General features: G+C 38.1%; 1 pseudogene; it reads left to right on the forward strand.

Moving 5' to 3' along the window:
• The first annotated feature begins 1342 nt into the window (after positions 1–1342).
• Positions 1343–3721, forward strand: LOC122110459 (annotated as a pseudogene).
• Positions 3722–18955: the final 15234 nt, after the last annotated feature.

Here is an 18955-nt window from a genome sequence, read left to right on the forward strand (position 1 = left end):
ACCCAGAAATGACACAGAAAAGAAAACAATTGCCAGGCAACTAAAACATATATAATCCTTGGGCAAGCCACAGGAATTTTCTCTGGATGCATCAACCAATCACTGGGTGGCCATACGAGACATGGTGACCCAGTGGCCAGGTGGTACCCGTCAATAACAAGTCAGTATTAATAATAAGGAATCATGTATGTGTGGCTTAATTTGCTTAAAATATTAGCCAATCATGTAATTTCTCATGTCACACTCCCTTAAGGTTGTTTACTCAATACTATAAAAACTGTACTGATTCTATGCTCGGGGCATCTTAGTGTCACCAGTTACCGAGTGCATGGAGGACCAAGCTCGAATTTGCAAATAAACCACTCTTGTCACTTACATTGATCTTGGTTTCTGGCGGTCTTTGGAGGAGGTATAACAGGTGGAGGATCGTCCGGGATAAACTCATAAACCCACCCAGATACCTGATCAGAGAGTAGCAAAGAATGGCTGGTAAGTTAAGGCATTGCCACTTTGTAACTGTCTGGGGTCTTTATGTCCAGCAGGATTGGTATTGGAGTTGACAAGAAGTCCTGTTGGATAGTGCTATAAGGCAGCCAACTGGACTGGTGGGAGAGGTCCCCCATTTCCCGCGGAAGATAAACTATCCACTAGTGTGGACACTTGGGCCTGTTTGTTGCCAGAAACTTTCTTTCTGATAGTTTATAAGGTAGACTGTCTACTAGTGAGGACATTTGGGATTTATCCTGTCTGTAATCCTTCACTTTCTGTCTGACACTCTACCATGGGCATGATGTTAAATGTGTGTCTTGTCCTAATGTCTGTGTGTTTGTAATATGAGTATTATGAAACATTTCCTCACTCAGGTTCATCCGGAGGTGGATGTCAAGAGACTCTGTTTCTCTCTGTTTGAGGCTGTTAGTCTTCGCTCTGTTTCTTCATCCAATAATAACTACTTTCTCTTTCAGATCCCCTTATTTTTCCACCTCGAAGGGTGAAATCTGGCCTAGAAAGATTGGCCCACTTGAAGCAAAGCTGGAGTCAGGTAATCTATCGGATGCCACTGCTAGAATATCGCAAAGTGTCTCTGTCTACCCCTTTGGGATCTTAGACAAACCAGCTAGTCCACACTTTACACATTGGGACATTGTTAGCTCTGTCCTTAACATTCTTTCAATTACTTGTTAGGAAGGTAAGGGGAGTGTGAGGTGCATTCTGGTTCTGACCCATTTCAATGTATATCAATCCACACATAAGACCAGAGGAAAGGAGAAAATTAATTACAATTGTCACAAAATGAAATAGCCGATACTTTCAGCAATTTGGGATATGACCACAACTCAAAATGTCCCAAGGAGTAATAAAGCCCCATGGAAAACTTTCGAACAAAACTTCTTGGGTGCAAGGGGTCACAGCAGTTAAACGATACTCATGGACCACCCAAAGAACAGTGGATCTGGTGACGGGACGAGTGTCTCACTCATTTTTAGTTATCCCAGAGAGCCTTTTTCCCTTATTAGGAATAGACTTGTTGACTAAGGTCGGGGCACAGATTCACTTCTATCCAGAAGGCTCCCAGGTGACAGATGCCCAAGGGAGACCAATACAAGGGCTGACTATGAGCCTGGAAGATGAGTACCGGTTGCAGCAATCACCTCAGGCTCCTCAACAAGAAATCACCTACTGGCTGGAAAGGTATCCATAAGCCTGGGCAGAGATTGGAGGAGTGGGACTAGCAAAGAATAGACCAGCTCTATTTATTGAGGTAAAGCCAGGAGCTGACCCAGTCATAGTCTGGCAGTACCCTATATGCATGGAGGCACGGGTGGGAATAACCCCCCACATTAGGTGTCTGCTAGAACTGGATATACTGCGCCCTGTCAGTCGGCATGGAACACTCCCCTGCTATCAGTCTGTAAGCCCCACTCCAATGAATATAAGCCAGTGGAGGACTTAAGGGAGGTAAACAAATGGGTAGTGGACGTTCACACGACTGTACCCAATCCCTACACACTCCTGAGCCCCCTTCCTCCCGAAAGGCAGTGGTACACAGTATTAGATTTAAAAAATGCCTTTTTCAGCCTACCCTTGGCAGCTAAAAGCTAAGATCTCTTCTCCTTTGAGTGGACAGATGTAGAAAGAGATATTAATGGACAGCTGAACTGGAAAAGACTTCCTCAAGGATTTAAAGACTCACCAACACTCTTTGACGAAGCCCTGCATGAGGACTTAGGTGAGGCTAGGGGAAGCCACCCTAGCTTGACTTTGTTGCAATATGTGGATGTCTTATTAATTGCTGCTAAAACTGAAAGAGAATGCATCCGAGGAATGGAGGATTTACTCCAGACTTTGGGAAGCCTTGGTTTCTTGAGTGTTGGCCAAGAAAGTTCAAATCTGCAAATCAGAGGTAACTTATCTGGACTATTTATTGAAAGGGGAGCAGCAGTGGCTTACAAAAGAAAGAAAAGAAATTGCCCTTAAAATTCCAACACCCCAGTCTCAGCACCATGTAAGGGAGCTTTAGGGCTCAGCAGGCTTTTGTTTTCAGTGGATTCCTGGGTTTGCGGAGTTGGCTAAACCCCTTTATGAGGCTACCAAAGAAAAGCAGCTGTTTTTATGGATGGAGTAGGTTGAACAAGCCTTTGAACAGATAAAAACTGCCTTATTGACAGCCTCAGCATTAGGACTCCCTGATACAACTGAACAATTTAATTTGTTATGTGGATGAACATAATGGGATTATGAAAGGATTCCTAAGCCAATATCTAGGCCCATGGAGAAGACCAGTAGCCTACTTATCAAAGAAATTAGACCGGTGGCAGCAGGATGGCCACCATGCCTGAGAATGAAAGTGGCTACTGCTCTAATGGTAAAGATGCAAATTAACTATGGGGCAGGAACTGTATGTGACCACGCCCATGCTATTGAGAGTGTGTTAAAGCAGCCACCAGATCGATGGCTCAGCAATGCCTGACTAATCCATTACCAAGGACTGCTACTCAGTCCTTTCAGAATTAATTTCCTGGTTCCCTCAGCTGTCAACCAAGCGATTTTTCTACCAGATCCAGACCTAGACATGTCACTACATGATTGCTCGGAGATCCTGGCGCAAGTCCGTAATATCCAAGAGGACTTAAGAGATCAGTGTTACCAGATGCTGAACTCGTGTGGTTTATAGATGGGAGCAGCTTTGTTCATCAAGGACACAGGTACACGGGAGCAGCAGTAATGACTGAGACTGATGTGGCTTGGGCCGAACCTCTGCCCATAGGCACGTCAGCCTAGAGAGCCGAATTATTAGCCCTGACCCCAAGTACTAACGCTAGGAAAGAATAAAAGACTAACTCTGTATAGTGATAGTGAGTATTCATTTGCAATGGCTCATATACACAGAGCTATCTACAAAGAAAGAGGATTAATGACAGCATAGGGAAAGTCCATCAAAAATAAAGATGAAATTTTGGCCTTAATCGCTGCTCTTTGGTTGCCTAAGAAGTTGACCATTGTTCATTTACCTGGACCTCAAAAACTTAAAGATGCTGTGAATAAAGGCAATAACCTGGCCGACAGAACTGCCAGGGAAATGACAACACAAAAAGACTCTGTAATGATGATAAACCTGCCAGACCCCGGTGCAAGAACTCTCCTGGACATTCCTACATATACCACAGAAGATTTAAAATGGATTGATCAACTAACAATGGCACAATGCCTAAATGGTTAATGGAGAGACTCTAAGAGCAACATTGTATTGCTTGAACAGTTATGGAGTAAAATACTACTGAAAATGCATTGAGCACCCACACGAGTGGGAGGAAGATGCAAGACCTGGTGAGAAATACTGGTCTTAGGGTCAAGAATAGACATGCTAAAATAGAACAGATTGTCAGGGACTTTAAAGCATGTCAGCTGACTAATGCAGGGAAAATTCAGGCAGGACCAGGCAGTTGGATAAGAGGAGATAGACCAGGAACCTACTGGCAGGTGGACTTCACAGAAATCAAACCTGGCAAGTATGGATATAAATATCTATTAGTTTTCCCTTTTCAGGATGGGTAAAAACCTTTCCTACAAAGCATGAAACAGCACAGGTGGTGGCTAAGAAATTGCTGGAAGAAATCTTACTCAGGTTTGACTTCCCTAGCATGATAGGATCAGATAATGGACCAGCCTTTGTGTTGAAGGTAAGTCAGGGAATTGCTAATGCTCTTGGGGCAGATTGGAAACTGCATTGCGCTTATAGACCCCCAAAGCTCAGGACAGGTAGAAAGGATGAATAGAACTGTAAAGTAGACCCTGACCAAATTGACTATGTTGACTGGTGGTGAGTGGGTAACTCTCCTTCCCTTTGCCTTATACAGAGTACGAAACTCCCCTTTGAAAATTGGTCTTTCCCCCTATGAAATTGTATTCGAAATGCCCCCTCCCATAATTTCTAATTTTCAGAGCAGTTTCTTAGGGAAGATGATGACTCTGAACTTTTGTTCTCTCTCAGGGTCCTGTAGAGGACTCGCCTTTATGTCTGGCCTAGACTGAATGTGCTGTACAAGTCAGGCCCTCCAACGATCCCACATCACTTCTGCCCCGGGACTGGGTCCTGGTGAAAAGTCACCGACAGGAAAACCTGGAACCGCGGTGGAAAGGACCTTTGTGGTCATCTTGACGAATCCAACTGTCCTCAAAGTTGACGGCATCGCTACCTGGATCCACGATTTGCATGCAAAGCCTGCAGATCCCATAAGCGATATTGGAGAGAACTCAGAGTGATAAGTCTCAATTTCCAAAGACAATCCTTAAAGCTCAAATTGAGCCGTAAAAAGACTAAGTCATGAAATGGTTGTTGACGTATACCTTACTTGGAAATTGTATTGACATAATAGTGGATGCCTGCAATCCTAATCGCCCATATAATTGGGCTTGGATTATTAGTAATCAGGTAATGGAAAAACGTTTCCCTCTGGCTGTGAAAGAGGGACCGTCCCTATGGTTTCTATACAGGCTTATATTTAATTTGTGCCAGCTCGCTGAGGGAGTATGGTAAGGACCTAGGCTTGTTGAGTGTAGATGGAGACACTGGTATGTTTGCCCAGGGGAAGGAAGGACTAGTAATTGTGGAGGACCAGAGGATTTTTACTGTAAGAGCTGGGGCTGCAAAACAAGTACCTCAGGAAAATGGAAAGGAAAAGGAGGAGACCTTGTTAATTTTACTAAATCAAGGGCCAGTGGGCATCCAGTTTAATGGGATTCCTGTGCACCAACAAATTAGGGTTTCCCAGGATTCTGATGCCTGAGAGACAGTTCGGTTCACAGACAAGGGAAAACAAGTCCTAGGTTGGGAATTAGGAAAGACTTGGGGACTAAGATTTTACTGATGTTGAAAGACTCACAATGGCACACTTAGAATTCTACAGACAATTGCCACAGCTAGCTATTTCCTTTCAGTAATGGGACCAAACACTGTTTTAAGACCGGCTTCTGCCACAAAAGCCAAAGTAAGTGAAAAGAAAAAGCCCTAGGCTGTAGTGACCCCATCTCCTCCGAAAAGAGGAGACCCCCTCAGGGAGAACATCCCTTGCTGGAGGATTCTCTATGGCAGCTGTTGGTTCAAACTTATAATCTAATAAATCAGACCTGCCCTGATATTACCAGTACATGTTGGATGTGTTATGATATGAGACCCCCATGTTATGAGGGTATTGCAGGGCTTCAGAATGTAACTAAAACAAGTAAATCATGCAGATGGGAATAAAAAGAGGCAAAACTTACCCTAAAGGCAGTTATAGGACAACGGTTATGTGTAGGACGAATACTAACTAATTTTACTCACTTATGTAATCAGACCCAAGAATGGACTCCTGGGGAAGCTTATCGATTACCTCTCCAAGATGTTTGGTAGACATGTTCAACTGACCTAACCCCTTTTGTGCATTGGAAGTTTTAAATAGGACCCACAGCTTTTGTGTCACGGTGCAACTCATCCCACGATTACTTGACAATTCTCTGGAAGACAAGATGATAAAAATGTCCACAGCAAGCTATTGGCCGAGAAGAGCTAAAATAGAAATAATAACAGCCGTGACTATCGTGGCCCTGGTGGGCTTAGCTGGAGTAGGGACTCGAGTAGCATCCCTGGTTACTCAGAGAACACCCTACTCTAACCTTTGTGCTTCTATAGATGAGGATATCAAAAACCTGGAACGTTCTACAGCCTACCTTCAAAAATCTCATGATTTCTTACCTGAGGTGGTGTTACAAAACAGGCAAGGGCTGGACTTAATTTTCTTACAGCAAGAAGGTCTATGTGCTGCCCTGGGGAAGAATGTTGCTTCTATGCAAATCACTCTGGAGTTGTAAAAGAATAAGGGAACAGCAAGTAGGATGGTTTAAATCATGGTTTAACTATTCCCCTTGGATTACTACATTAATATCCACTCTGTTGGGTCCCATTATCATTATAGTGCTTGTGTTCACTATAGGGCCTTGTGTTGTAAATCCATTAGTGATGTGTGTTAAGAAACGAGTCAATACCGTACAACTGATGGTCTTGAGAACGCCATATCAATTAATCCCTGATAAAAGACATAACGCAGGCCCGTAAGGACAATGATTAGCCTTTCAGGTGCATAATAGAAACGGGGGAATGAAGAGTCTAAGACTTAAAGAGGCACAATAAATAACTAAGTAACTCCATTACAGACTAGCAACCATCTTGTGAGGTACGGATTGTAAAAAGAACCATGAATTTGACCCAGAAATGATATAGAAAAGAAAACAATTGCCAGGCAACTGAAACATAAATAATCCTTGGGCAAGCTACAGGAATTTTCTCTGGATACATCAACCAAACACTGGGTGGCTATACAAGACAAGGTGACCCAGTCGCCAAGTGGTATCCGTCAATAACAAGTCAGTATTAATAATAACCAATCATGTATGTGTAGCTTAATTTGCTTAAAATATTAGCCAATCATGTAATATCTCATGTAACACTCCCTTAAGGTTGTGTTTTCAATACCATGAAAACTGTACTGAGTCTATGCTCAGGGCTTCTTAGTGTCACGGGTTACCGAGTGCGTGGAGGACAAAGCTTGAACTTGCAAATAAATGACTTCTTTTTCACTTACATTGATCTTGGTCTCTGGTGATTTTTGAAGGGTCTCCATTCCAGGTATAACAATGCCCTGCTGCTACTGTAGTGAAACCCACAAACAATTGCACAGCGGTGTTAGCTGCTTTAGATTTTGAAATTTTCTTCCAGTGGCCCTAGTGATTTGAGCCCAGATTTATGGGATAGTCACATAATACACAATTGCAAAGCACCAAAATATACAAAGTCAAAATGCAAAATGATGTTCAATTTTTTTCTTTGTTGTTTCACTTTTTTCTTTCTTTCTTTTTCTTTCTTTTTTAATTGTGAAAATACATTACAGAGGGTTACCATTACATGGCCCATGTAATCAGTGCATTTCTTAACAAGCATTGTTGCCTCCTCCTTTGTTTCCCCTTCGTATCCTTTCCCATGCCCACCCCAGCCCCCCTCCGCCAAAGTTGTAAAGTTCGTTTTTAAACAAAATGGCTTGTACATTTCTTTATTTCAATGGGTCCACCTTTATCACTATTTAAACAATAAGTTTTTTTTTCCTCCCCCTCCACAAAGTATACCAACATCAAATACAGTGAAAACAGGGGTTATACCATGGGGAAGAGACATACAAAGCAACAAAGAAATCATCTTATAAATATGTTAGAAACAATAGCAAGAAAGAAAAAAATAACATTTGAGTCCTTATTTTGGGGTCCATTTTGCCTAACATAACTTATCTGACCGTTTCTGCTTGTCTCAGACAAATACTAGTTATTGCAAATAAGTGAAAGCATGGGACCTATGTTTCTTTGGGCCTGGCTTAATTCAGCCTTGGAAGAAAACAATAGAGAAATTTTTTTTCTTATTCATTCTCTTTTAAGGAGCTAGATCCTGCTTATTTCTCATTATTGTTGATATGACTTAAATAAATTTACCAGATTTTTCAAATAAAATAGATACAAAATGACATATTTAGTAACAAAATAAAGCTAAACATTTGAGTGATATTTTTATTTAGTTCTGTTCTCAGTTATGCTGAAATAACATTGAGATGAGACAAACATATGTGTAAATTGACACGTATCAATCACACAGAACTCTGGAATCTTTGGGCTTTGATTTCTATATCAATATCACCTAGAAAACAAACTTATCACTTGCTTCATGTCTTAAGTAACATACTTAATACAAGTTTTATTAATTTTACCAATATATTTCATAATTTATGGAATCGATGCATTACAGAAGAATTTGATTTCTTATTTCCACTGAATTAATATTATGTTTATTTTATTTTTTCACACATAAAATAATGACATTCTTCAGGATAAAACATGCCTGTTTTTCATTTTTATTGCCAAAATTGAACTATAAGGCACTTTGTAAATTTAACTTTAAATCTGAACTAAAGCAAGATATTCCAGCACTTATCCAATTATTCCTATTGAAAGGTTAAAGTTTGAGGCAGTGACCACCACGTGTTGCCTCCTGAGCCTCAGTACTCCCAAGAAGACTTGGAGTGGATAAAGAAAATTCCCATGGCCTATAAACCCCCAGACAGAGAAGGAAACAAAGACTGGTGGAAAACTGGGGCAGGAACCCGAAGAATGCAGGACTTGCTCCGACACTCAGATGTAAAAATTAGGCAAGGAAATCAACTCAATGAGGACATTGTTAAAAATTTTAAAACCTGTCAGCTCACCAATGTCCCCAATAAACCAGTTACAAAAGTAGCTAGCCTCCATGGAGATAGGCCAGGTGTGCATTGGGAAGTAGACTTCACAGAAATTAAAACTGGATATTTTGGATATAAATATTTGCTAGTTTTTGTAGATACTTTTTCAGGATGGGTTGAAGCCTACCCAACAAAGCATGAGACCGCGAACGTCGTGACTAAGAAGATCCTGGAAGAAATCCTACCCAGTTATGGCTTCCCATCCACCATCTGGTCGGACAATGGACCGGCCTTCGTCTCAAAAGTAAGTCAGGGAATAGCCGCGGTACTGGGAACAGATTGGAAATTGCACTGTGCTTAGAGACCCTAGAGTTCAGGGCAGGTAGAAAGAATGAATCTGACTGTAAAAGAGACCTTAACTAAATTGGCCTTGGAGAGTGGCACAGACTGGGTATCGCTCCTTCTTTTTGCCTTGTTTAGAATGAGAAATTCACCCTATCAGCTTGACTTTACTCCTTTTGAAATAATGTATGGACACCCTCCACCCATTATCCCTAGCCTTCAGACTGAATTGCTTGCTGATTTGGATGATACTGAATTTCTGTGTAAGCTTGACTATTTACAGCTGGTGCATAAGAGTATGGGGCCCCAGCTTAGAGCATTATATGATTCTATTTCTATTCATACCCCACATTTGTTTAAACCAGGGGACTGGGTGTTTGTTCGAAGGCACAACTTGCGATCTCTGGAACCATGGTAGAAGGGACCTTACATGGTGCTCTTGGCTACACCTACTGCCCTTAAGGTGGATGGCATTGCTGCTTGGATCCACTGTTCCCACACCAGACCAGCTGACCCCTTTGTCTTGGATGACCATGGGGAAACATGGGAAGTCTCCAAGCATCCTACCCAACCACTCCTGAAGAAAAGAAAAATGGACTGATTTTTATTGGTATACTCGTTCAAAATCAAGAGCTGTTGGAGTTTAGTTTTGAGCCAGAGCCACAAGATTGTGGCTCAGGACCATAAGTCAAGGGGGGGAATGAAAGGTTAAAGTTTGAGGCAGTGACCACCACGTATTGCTTAGCAAAGCAACACGTGGTGGTAATCAAAACACCTGGTTGATTGTGTGCTTATATAAGACCTGCAAATCCTTAGCTTGGGGCTCTCCTCCTCGGCTCCACTGTGTTGGAGTGTAGGAAGAGGCCCAAGCTGCAGCCCGTTTAAATAAAACAGCTGTGGAGTCTGACTCTCGGTGGTCTTCTTGTGGGGGGTCCTGCGACTTTGGCATTACACTATAGACTTGAATATAACTTATTTTTGAATGGTAGGAAATTCATATTATACCTACTCTCTATAAAATATTTAAGAAATAAATGATCATGATAATAATAATTTTTCCTTCAAGTAGAAAGAAAGAACCTCACTATAGATGACAAAAACTTGAATGTAGATGCCATAAAGTTTATGAAAAATTCAAGTCATTATGAGTTAGATGAAATAGTCATTTTTGAAGGTCACAAAATGAAATCTCTTGAAGCTTTCTTATCTGTTAAATAAAAGGTATTTGCACTCAAATATTTCATTCATCTCTCCAGCAATGGTATAACCAAACCAGCTCCATGCCAAATAGCTTCTCTGATTAATTCAAGTCAATATTTAGGAACAGAAGTTATTGAAATGTGTAGAAATATCTACCCACCACTCTAGAAATTAAATCTGAAGTCACAAAGGATTGGGATTAATAATTAGCTTTCATTATGTTGCCTTAAAAAGTGAACTCTTTTAAGTGGGCAGAGTTGTAGAGATTTGGTCACTGAGAACTTGTGATCAAAGAGGATGTTAAGATCAAGTCCTTTCCTCCTCTTCCTTCTTTTCCTTCTCTGTTTCCTTCTCCTTTCCCTTCTCCTTTTCCGTCTCACTCTCTCTCTTCCCCTCCTCCTCTTTTTCCCTCTCCCACTCCTATTCCTCCTCTTCTTTACTTCCTGGCTGCTATGAATACACACATTCCATCACATGTTCCTGACATGGGGTACTGTGTCACCACCAACCAAAAGCAAGGAGGATAAGAAACATAAACTGAAATGTATAAAATCAGAAGCCAAGATTAATCTTTCCCCAATTTAAGTTAATTTTATAACGTATGTTGTCATATTGATAGGAGACTGACACAGCATGCTCTCACTTATTATAAGGGATAAGATTTACTGGAAAAAAATCTGACCAACATCACCCTAATAAATTATTTTTTAAATTAATATTAGATTAAGAAAAATCTACTTTAAAGTGTCAGATATACTTCAAAAAGAGGCAAAAAATCACCTCTATGGTTTACTATCAAAAGACAATAGAATTCAAACTATTCCTCAAGGAAATTGACCTATATTTGGCAGTATTTTCAATTTCATAAATGATGTAAGAAGACTGAAGAACACATTTCAACTCAATCTGTGTGATATAAAATTTACTCTGTCCCCTGTATTCTATCTATGTCTGGTTCCCAAAGTGATTTGTATTTTATTCTAATCATATTTTTAATTAACTTTAAGTAATTGTATGGGAGTTGCTGTTTGACAAAGCAGTTTATGAATAGTGTTTAGTGTGTTTTTTTTTTCTTTTTTGTCTTCTGAGGTTTGAACTCTGGGTCTGGGCGCTGTCCCTGAGCTCCTTTGCATGAACATTAGAACTCTATCACTTGAGGCATAGCAGCACTATCAGATTTTTCTGAGATTTAATTGGAGAAAGGAATCTCACAGACTTTCTTGCCTGGGATGGCTTCAAACCTCAATCCTCAGCCTCCTGATTATTGAGGATTACAGGTGAGCAGCTACTGCCTGGCTTATACAATGAAGCTTTTTTTTGTTTTTTTAGTAGTCCTGGGGCTTGAACTCAGGGCTTTGGCAATGCCCAAGAGCTTCTTTTCCTCACTCTAGCACTTTACACCTTGTGTCATATTGCCAATTCCAGCTTTTTAAAAATTATGTAGTACTGAGGAATCAAACCCAAGGCTTCACACATGCAAGGCAAGCAGTATACCACTGAGCCACATTCCATGGCCAATACAATGCACCTTGATGATCATTATCCCTCATCCTTCTCAATCCTATCTCATCCCTCAATTTACATAATTTTGTAGAATATTCACTTACTTGCAATATCATATATCATCACTCAGAGAATATATATCAATGATTATACTTTATTGCTAGTTTTATTCATCAACATACTAAAGTTATGCATGACAGATTTCTGGGATTTTAAATTCTAAATTTGCACACACTACTATTCAGATTCACACACTGCTATTATAAAAATTTTTCCTCAGGTTTATGCAAATGCACTCTGTAATTCTTTAATAAAGTACAATGATTCTTAAAATGTTAAAGAGTTGGAGTAAGAACATCAGCTTCAGTTCTAGAACATTTTATCACTACCCTCTCAAAATACTCCAATATTTATTAGTAGTCACTTCCTGTCATCATTTCAACCTCCCTCCTCTTGAGCAGCTATTATTTCATATTCTACTTCTACAGATGTGCCAATTTTAAAATGCTCACATTATTATAATATGTAGTCTATCCATTTCTTCCATGTAATATTACTGTTTCCAAAGGAAGCCCATGTAAATTTTTCTCATGGATGGAGTATATTGTTTTGTATGCATGTGAATAATTATATAACATCCTCAATGGACATTTCAATATTTTATCATATGTTATTGCAAAAGGTTTTGCTATGTATATTCCTGTACATGTGTCTCATTGGATATATGTTGAAATATATTTTGTATATAAAATTATGCTTCAAAATGCTGGATCAAACTGGGCATCAGTGGCTCATGCTTGTAATCCTAGCTACTCAGGAGGCTGAGATCTGAGGATTAAGGTTCAAAGCCAGCCCAGGCAGCAAAGTCTGTGAGATTCTTATCTCCAATAAACCACTAGAAAACCGATGTGGCGCTGTGGCTCAAGTGGTAGAGCGCTCGCCTTGAGCTGAGAGTGCAGTGCCCAAGCCCAGAGTTCAAGCCCCACGACTGACCAAAAAGAAAACAAAAAATACACTGGATCATAGAAGCAACTCTATGTGTAATATCTTAAAGATTGCCAGTATGTTTAACAAACTGACTCTATCATTTTAAGTGACAAGCACCAATGTATAAGAATTCCAATTTCTACATAGTAGTTGTGCAGTGCAATCTCATTGTTGTTTCTATTTCCACTAATCTCTATATGTATGCAATGTCTAGGTATGTTACGATACTTCCATATGTTCCTTGGTTGTTGTTATATTAATATAGAGATATGTATTTCAATTTTTTGATAATTTATTCACGATGGTTAATTTTTTTCATTGGTATTAATATGCTCTTAATATATTTTGGATTCAAGTGTTTTAAGTAAATGAATATGAATACACACTATGTATACATGTGCATATATCCATACTTATATGTGTATACATACAGATGCCTATTTTGTATACATATATGAATATACATATGTGTATATACATATATACAGACATATATGTATATTATTATTTTCATTTCTCTGTAAGTTATCATTTTACTTTATTTGTCAAACATGTCCTTTATTGATTTTACTTTACTTTATTTTATGGTTAAGATGTACAGAGGGGTTACAGTTACATGAGTAAGGCAATGAGTACATTAGTTGTTGATCATTGTTACCCTTTCCCTTCCTTGTGTTGTCCCACTACCCCTTCCCTCCCCCAGCCCCCAGCTCTCACATTCCTATCAACCCAACGCTTACTGCATGAAGTGGTAAAGTTCATTTCCAATATACGGTCTTGTGAGTATATTTGTTGCAATGTGTCATCCTGTGTCCTTGTTTCACCGTTTTGTAATTCTCCTTCCCCTCCCCAGATTAGACATGTATATACAAGATGCAGGGTATCAAAACTGAGTACAGTGACAACAGGGGATATGCCATAGGGGAAATAACATACAAAGGAAACAACAACAAAAATGAATAAAATGGCATTGTACATTTACAACAGTAATAATAAAGACAGAACACTCAAACATGTCCTTTATTGCCGAGGTAATTATTACAGTTAATGTTCTTATCATTTTTGGAACTTTGCAAAATGTTTGGTAGCATTCAGTGTGGACTGATATGTTCAATTTTTGTTAAATCTATCATCTCATAAGGTACCTGACAGCTCTCTTCTAAAGCAAAAAAGGCAGTCTTCTACAGCTTGGTTCCAAACCATTTGTATTTTTTCCTTGTACTAAGAATACTGACTGAAGCCTGGTGCTGGGGGCTCACACCACTGGTACTCAGTAGGCTGAGATCTGATGATTGTGGTTCAAGGCCAGCTTGGGCAGGAAAAATCCATGAGACTGGTATCACCAATAAACCACCAGAAAACTGGAAGTGGTGCTATGACTCCAGGCTTGAGCTGAAGAGCTGAGGGACAGCACCCAGGCACAGAGTTCAAGGCCCACGACCACCACCACCAATAACAACCACAAAAAGAATACTGACTCAAAAAACAATAGTATTAAGCAGTCTTAAAGTTAGGCTCAAGTCTGACATTTTGGTATTATCTTAGATGCCAGTAGCCTTCTCATCTAATGAGCCATGTGTCCTCACGATGTTAACCAAATTTCTTATTTTATTTACACAGTTACTATAAGTATGTATTTTCTCATCTATCTTTCTTTCATTTCACCACAGAATCTGTATATATCCTTTATGTCATACTTGAATACAAATGCCTTTGGAAGATATTTATTAATTGATGTATATTAATTGTACGAAGAAATCTTATTGAAATACTTTACACACTCTCATATTGATCAAGGGCCTGATTAACCTGTTTTTTTCTCCATTCCCATTGCCCTTTATTTTTCAACTGTTTTCTATGAATTCCTTTCTGCTAACTTCACACATCGTCAAAATTATTAAAGTACTGTTCACCTACCGTCATTGAAAATTATACAATGCTGAATATAAAAGCAAAAATCTAAATAAATGGGGACATATAATTTTTGTGGATTGGAGGATACAATTGAGCCAAGATATAAATTGTCTCCTCCTCTATTTTTTGGTCATTCATGGGTTTTGAAATCTGGTCCTGGGCACTGACCCAATGCTTGTCAGCTCAAATGAGTGCTCTACCCATTGAGAAACTCTGGCACTGCTGGTTTTCTGGTGGTTAATTGGACATAAGAGTCTTACAGACATTCCCTTTCCAGCTGGTTTTGAACCACAATCCTCAGATCACAGCCTCCTATGCAGCTAGGATTACAAGCATGATCCAACATCCGTCCAGCTTCACAGTTTTATTTATGTTTATGACAACTTCTAAAAACACCTGACCAGCACTCTGACTCATTCACAAAGGAAAATAAACTGATAGTGTAAAATTGTTATATTTGTAGAGGAAAATTGTACAGCTCAATGTGTCTGTACAGCACCAGATTAGCTCCACATAAATATTACCAAGGAATATTTAATAAGGGGTAAAACCAAACATTTGTGGAATGACATTCTTTTTAATAAGTGGTGATAGGTTAGACAATATTGGGGAGAATTAAAAAGTAAACATTGACTTAAACATAACAACTTATTCAAATATTAACATCAAGCAGGATTAAAACGTGGCAAATAAAACAAAACGAGCGATGTAAATGTAAAACAAAGAAAGAGCTCTTGATAATTTTGGAGATGAAGCTTTCTTAAATTTGGCATTAAAATTATAGGCAAGAGAAACAGTATAGTAGAACTCAATGAAAGGGTAAAATCATTTGGTCTGTGAAAGCTCATATACAAGTAGTGAATAGAAGTTGGAAGCAGGTGGCTCATGTATCTCATCCTAGCTACTTGGGAGCCTGTGATTTAAGTTTTGCTGTTTGAAGCCAGCCCTCCACAAAATAAAGTCCTTGAGAATATTATCTCTGATTAATCAGCAAAAAGCCAAAAGTGAGGCATGACTGAAATGGTAAATTTTTAACAAATTGCAAGAAATTTCAGGGACCCTGAGTTCAAGCCCCAGGACCATACATACATGTGGAAAAGTAATAGTAGTAATACTGATAGTGACGATGATGATGGTGATGATTATAATGATGATGAGGTGTACCTATAGTCAAGGATAAAATATGTATAAATCTTATAAGTGAAGAATGCCTCAAATCTAGATTCTACATAGAACTCTCAAAACTTAATGTAAAAAAGAACATCAATTAGAAACCAGCAAAGTATATCTTGTGAAAATAAGCATAAGAAAAACATCATCAGTCGCCAAATAAATGGACATTAAAACCAAAATGAAATCATAAAACATGTATAAGAATTACTTCACATAATACTATAATGACCATACTAAATGTTATCAAGAAACAGAGAAAATGGATGCTGTCAGAAATGTCAAATGGGAAATCCACTTCTGAAACCATTTGACAGGTTCTTAGCATATGAAATAAGCAAATACCCACTGTATAGCACAGGAATTGATCTTTCCAGGCTTTGTCTCATAGAAATAAAATGTAACATTCGCCCAAACGCCAAAACACAGAGGATTATAGCAGCATTATTTCCTCTAGTCAAAGAAAAGGAAATCAATTCAGGCTTTCTTCAAGTGAATGGGAAACAAATTGTGCTACATTCTCTAATAACAGAACCAAAAGGCAACTCGAGTTAATGCAATAAAAAATTAAGGCATACAATAACTGGGAATAATCTAAAATAGATTTGATGGCAATCATGTTTATTTATTGCATGATCTAAAAGTCGGAGAAAAAAAATGTGTTGGTTGCCAGGATAAAACAGGTTTCGGGTGGAAAAAAGAGAAGTGCTGGGTTTAATTATAAAAGGGAAACATGAGACAACTATTTTTGGTAAATAAACGTATCTGTAAATACTGGATATTAATATAGATTTGATAAAATTATGTTGGACTTAATATGTGCACAAAATCATTAAATTAACTGGTCTGCATAAGGTACTTGAGACATATTAATGTCCTATTTGTGATGTCATACTAGAAATGTTTAAATAAATTGGAAAAAGTATTCAAGGGATTTATCTATATTCTTATAAGATCATAAATATCCATACTAATCTCGATAGAATTTAATATCTAGAAAACAGAAGTCAATATTGAATGTTTACATTGAAAAATAATGTGGGTCCAAGCTTGAGATGAAATATACCTTGCTAATTAGAAAGCTGAGATTTAGAAGACTGATATGAGGGCCAGTTCTGAAAAACACAAATTCGTGAGGAACTACAAAATCAAAGAAAGCTAGATATAATGAAATTTCCTGATATCTCACGTTTGTGGAAGCCATAAGTAAGCGATCATTACTCAAGGGTGGCTTGGCCTGAAAATAATCTAAGGTGGTTAGAGCCTTAGCAACAAAAATAAGTCTGTAGCATTCTTCCCTTTTATAATTAAACTCACTACTTCTATTTGTCCCAACTTGTTAAAACAGGAGTGGTTATAAACAAAAGCACTGGTCTGAAGCCTCAATATAAGGACCTCAGTCTATGTGGGCCAAAGAGTCTCTAACATGAGGTTTTATTTAAATTAACAAGCATTATTTTAGATTTTGCATAGTGGGATGGTGCATCGTCACAGGCAAGGTCTGCTAAGTCAGGTAATCCAATCTACTCTTTCACATGTTGCCCAATAGCCAGGTTTCAATAAAAATGACTACAAGGAGATTGTACAAATGAGACTGCCAATTTTCCCTTTCATGAATCAAAATTCTGTCAAATGATTTCTGTCTTCCAGATGTTTACATATTTCTCATGATCTTTTCTACTATTTTGTCTTCATTATTGATGTTCATATTACGTTTTGTTGTTGTCTTGTGTGTATATGCCATTTTTAGGTCTGGAACTCAATGTTTTATGGTCTTCCTTAAATTTTTTGCTCATAGTTTTTTTTTTGCTCAATTTTTTTGCTCTAATTTTTTTGCTCTAATTTTTTGCTCTACATCTTGAGCCACATTCTCACCTTCTGCTTCTTGCTGGATAATTGGAGATAAGTTTTCTCACATTTTTGTCTGTTTGGACTGACATTGAACTAAAGTATTCAGGTGTTAGGCTCCTGAGTTTCTAGGATTCTACACATGAATGGCTAACACCAATATTTGTTTACTGTTATTTTAATTATGTGATAGAGGAAAGTGGAAGTATATTTGTGGTAAGGGTGCAATTTTCAAATAAAAGTTTGAATCAACTTGACAGAATGTAATTGTTATCAATTTTAACAGTTAAATCAATGAATAGTACACATTCCCAAAGAAATATAATTGAAAACAAAACGCAGAATTGTTTACTTAAAACAAGAAATAGAACCATGAATTTCTTTAGCTTTACAATTAACGTTTTATATAACTTTAATTAGCAGACTTCCATGACTAAAAGTTAATATATTAATATATAATAAATAATATATATTAATATATATATTATAACTAAAAGTTAATATATTAATTTTATACTACAAGAATAAAAGTGATCATAGTTAAGAATATATATTTCATCACAGCGAGAAGATAAGTTTTTGAGTATTCTCACTAAAAAGAAATGTTATATGCAGATATTAATGGATATAGTTGCTCATGCTTTTAACCCTAGCTACTAAGGAGGTTGAGAGCTGAGAATCATGGCTCAAGGGCAGCCTAGGCAGGAAAGTCTGTGAGTATATTATCTCCAATGAGATCAATGAAAACTGGAGTGGCTCAAGTGGTAGAGCACTAATCTTGAGCTGAAGAACTGAGGGATAGTGTCCAGGTCCAGATTTCAAGCCCCCAAACTGACAACAATTAAAAATAAACCGTTAAAAATAAACAGTACTTTGAAATAAATGTTAAAATATATATTCTAAAAAGTTTTAAATCCTCACTAGATATACTAGTTTATATAAATAGGTAGAAGTGTTTTCGTGTTTTAGTTGTTATTGAATGAATTGTGTAAATCACACATTTCTTATTCAAATCATATTTGTAGGTTTATACACTTATATGCCATAAGTACAACTAACAGATATGTGATAGGCAGTGCTGTTTTAGGAATCTCTCTTGGCATTCTAACATTAACACTTCTCCCCTGAAATCGATATGCCCTCCAATCTTGTCAGAAGTTTCAACTCATTGCAGCAGAAAAGTATAAGCCATAATCATTGTTTGTAAAAACTGTAACATTTTACATGTATTTCAC

Source organism: Dipodomys spectabilis, unplaced genomic scaffold (assembly GCF_019054845.1).
Source record: "Dipodomys spectabilis isolate Male_0828 unplaced genomic scaffold, ASM1905484v1 ptg000078l, whole genome shotgun sequence".
Classification (NCBI taxonomy): domain Eukaryota; kingdom Metazoa; phylum Chordata; class Mammalia; order Rodentia; family Heteromyidae; genus Dipodomys; species Dipodomys spectabilis.